Genomic DNA, 4,316 nt, shown 5'->3' on the forward strand with positions numbered 1-4,316 from the left:
AATTAGAAAAATTCAGATTTAATCCCTTCCTTTATTTGATTAAACTTAGCCACATCATATAGGTCCTCTATGATGATTGGCTAAGCTTAATCATATCTTCTAGGTTTTCTCAAAGTGTGCTTTAAGCCCAAAATCAATCGAATTAATTGCATCTTTATTTATAACCTGAAAACAATAAAAGAATACTAAATCAAACAAATAACAATGCTAAGGAATTAACATATGTGATTTAAAGGGCTTGAATGTGTAACATTCAGCGCTTATCAATAACATAGTAGATAATGTAAACTGTTATCTTGTAGAATTCAATTGTAATCTGTTATCTTGTAGAGTTTAACTCATATCACAATTGTATTCAGTTAGTCATATAAATATACACACCTATACCATGTTGAGGTAAGGTGAGAAACACAGATTCAAAGACTTTACATGGTATCAGAGCTTTTCTGACTCACGACATTTTTCTTTCACTTTCCTTTCCTTCTGCAAGTTTTTTCCTGATGGCTTCTTCAACCCCACAACTCGTTACCTTCTCCCACTTTAATACTATCAAATTAGACCGTTATAACATAGCTACTAGCTAACGCAACTTGTTCCCCACCTCGAAGGTGGAAATGTATTCGGATATGTTGATGGCACCATCTGTGCTCCACCAAAAACATTATCCTTGACCAAAGATGGTATTGAAACCATCTCTCTGAATCCGGTGTATCTCAACTAGTACATGCAAGACCAGCTGATTCTTGGAACAATAAATTCTTCCTTGTCAGTCCAAATGCTTTCTCATGTCACACAGTGTGACAGTACTCGTGCAGCTTAGCTCACGCTGGAGACCTTATTTCACTCGCAATCGAAGGCTCGCACTCAGCAAGTCCACTACAAATTGATCACCCTCAAGAAAGGCAATGACTCCATAGCCGATTATTATCAAAAGTTCAAATTATGGCCAACACACTGGCTGCCGTGGATAAACCACTCGTTGATGAAGAGATGGTATCCTTTATCCTTGCTGGTCTTCGATCCGAATATGACCGTTTGTTACTTCAGTTAATGCACGAGTTGAACCTCTCTCCGTAGAGTACCTTTATGGTCATTTGCTAGCCCATGAATTGGCTAGATCAAAATCTCAAAGCAATAGATCTCTCTATTGCTGGTGCAAATACTGCCTCACGCAGTCCATCTTATCGTGGAGGACGTACTACTCGTGGTTCTTACATAAACCACTCCATTGGATGTCATACGGCTTCCAACAACATCTCATGTTCCTCTCGTGGCAGTGGACGTCATTCAGGCTATTACAGTCGTGGATTCTCACACGGATCATCATCAAATCGTCCCATATGTCAGGTTTACAGCAAAGTTGGCCGTATTGCCCTTGACTGCTACTCCAGGTTTGACAATAGCTATAAACGTGAATCTGAGCCTTCTTTACATGCATATCTTGCTATGCCAAGCAGTCATCCGAACCCCATATGGTACCCAGACTCTGGAGGTACACAGCATTTAACTTCAGATTTGTCAAATCTCAATCTCAAAGTTGAGGAGGACACTGGAACCGATCAAATCCGCATAGGCAATGGTAAAGGGCTTTCCATTCATCATATTGGAAACTCACGCCTTCTATCTCCATCTCTAAATTGTGATTTATTAGATGTTCTCCATGTTCCTCTCATTACAAAAAACCTAATATTTTCATCCCTAATATTTTCTTTTGAAGGATCGCCGTTCAGGGAGGGTGCTGGTTCAAGGCCCAAATAATCATGGTCTCTACCAATTTTTCCTTTCCGATAATAAAGTGACATCATCTGCTCTTGTTGGTGAGCGTACCTCTATCTCTCAGTGGCACACGTTTAGGTCATCCGTTTTTCAAGCTAGTTCGTCAAGTCCTTTCATCGTTTAGTCTGCCAGTTATGTCAAATAAAATTCCAGAGCTATGTCGGGCTTGCCTTAGTTCCAAAAGCAAGCAACTCCCATTTGCAACATCTCAGTTTCATGCAAAAAGTCCATTAGAACTCATTTATACGGATGTATGGGGTCCTTCCCCTATTGTTCAAAAAATGATTCTAAATATTATGTTTCATTTATAGATGCCTGTAGTAAATACACTTAGTTATATCCCATTTCTTGTAAAGGTGATGTCACAAATGTTTTTATTAAATTCAAACTTTATGTTGAATGTTTCTTTGAATCCAAAATTAAATCTGTGCAATCTGATTGGGGAGGCGAATATCACCCTTTGAACAAATTACTTCTCTCTCATGGCATTTCACATCGCATATCTTGCCCATGTACGCAGCAACAAAATGGTGGTATTGAGCGGAAGCATCGTCACATAGTTGAAACTGGTCTTGCACTTTTATCAAATGCTAACATGCCTTCATCTTTTTGGGATGATGCTTTTTCCACGGCATGTTATTTAATAAATCGAATGCCTACTCCATTGCTCTAAAATAAATCTCCATTTGAAACACTGTTCAAACGTATTCCTGATTATAAATTTCTTCGTACGTTTGGCTGTGCATGTTGGGCAAACTTACGTCCTTATAATTCACATAAACTCCAACCCAGGTCAACTCAGTGTCTTTTCCTAGGTTATAGTCCTCAACACAAAGGCTACAAATGCCTAAATCTCAATTCTAACTGATTATATATTTCACGTGATGTTTGTTTTGATGAAATAACATTTCCATGCTCATTGAATTCCACTCAAACTCCAGCACAAAATAATTCAGTTGTGAATGTTACCTCATCCATTCCTATTCTCTCACCCATGCCCGTAATTATTGGTTCTTCAACAGCACACTCAACGGATGCGCATTCTTCAGCAACCTAAACAGCCACGGGTCCACATAGTCGAATCCAACCAGACACGGCTCTACATAATCCATTACCACGTAGCCCAACCCCACCAGCCACGGGTCTACTTAATCTAATCCCACATACCCCAACTCAAGCGGCAACTACTCCACATAACCCATCCCAAGCAACAACTGATCTAGCCAATCAACCAAATACAGCTGTCCTAATTCCACCCATCTTATCTTTATCTTCTTCAACCTCTAGCTCCACGCAAGATTAACCAAAAAATCCAACCAATCCAACTCTACCCAATCATCCCATGACTACCCGAGCCAAGAACAACATCACAAAACCCAAAACTCTAACTGATGGCACAGTCCGTTATCCCCTACCTCATGCCTTGATTGCTACCGCAACCTTTCATGAACCGGAACCCACCTGCTACTCCTCAGCAATGAAAAATTCTCTCTAGAGAAAAGCCATGAATGTGAAATTTGATGCTTTGGTACACAACCAGACCTGGAATTTGGTTGCTCCATCTCCAGTACAAAATATAATTGGTTGCAAATGGGTGTTCAGATTGAAGAGAAAAGCCAATGGTTCTATTGACCGTTATAAAGCCCGACTCATCGCAAAAGGCTTTTATCAATAAGAGGGTGTTGATTATAGTGAGACTTACAGCCCTATTATCAAGCCAACAATGGCACACCTAGTTCTATCTTTAGCTATATCTGAAGGTTGGCCTATTCATCAAATTGATATACAAAATGCATTTCTTCATGGAAATTTGTCTGAAGAAGTATACATTACTCAACCCCCAGGTTTTAGTCATCCTCAATTTCCATCTCATTTTTGCAAACATAAAAAGGCTCTATATGGATTGAAATAGGCCCCTCATGCTTGGTTTTCTAAGTTAAGCAACAAGCTTATTAAGTTAGGCTTTGTCAGTTCTCTGTCAGACAGCTCCTTTTTCATAAATCACACACCTACATGCACTATGCTAGTTTTGATTTATGTAGATGATATTTTGATTACATGTTCTAATCATGCTACCATTCGTGATTTATTCATAGCTCTACATTGTGACTTTGCTATAAAAGAGCTAGGAGTCTTTAACTTTTTTTTGGGCATTGAAGTATTACCCTACTCTAAGGGAGTTATGTTATCTCAACAAAGATATATCATGGATATTTTGAAATGCACTAACATGATAGATGCAAAACCCGTGAATTGTCCTATGGCTCCTACCACTCACCTCTCGGCCTTTGAGGGTGAAATTTTTGCTAATCCTACTTTGTATCGAAGTACAGTCAGGGCACTTCAATACTTATGCATCACTCCTCCTAATATTTCGTTCTGTGTCAATAAATTGTCTCATTTTATGCACAAACTAACAGAACTCCACTGGCAGGCTATAAAAAGGCATCTCAGATATATCAAACAGTCAATTCAGTTTGGACTTCAGTTTCAAAAGTCCTCTGTAATCACATTCAAGCCTTCTCAGATGCTAACTGGGT

At 39.1% G+C, this 4,316-nt stretch overlaps 1 non-coding gene across 1 annotated transcript; it reads left to right on the forward strand.

The window, feature by feature from the left end:
- The first annotated feature begins 972 nt into the window (after nt 1-972).
- On the forward strand, nt 973-1,110 carry LOC148584128 (small nucleolar RNA Z247). Its single transcript, XR_015913058.1, has one exon. It is a non-coding gene; the product is annotated as a small nucleolar RNA Z247 (small nucleolar RNA).
- Nucleotides 1,111-4,316: the final 3,206 nt, after the last annotated feature.

Source organism: Corylus avellana, chromosome 8 (assembly GCF_965113065.1).
Source record: "Corylus avellana chromosome 8, dhCorAvel1.hap1.2, whole genome shotgun sequence".
Taxonomy (NCBI): Eukaryota; Viridiplantae; Streptophyta; class Magnoliopsida; order Fagales; family Betulaceae; genus Corylus; species Corylus avellana.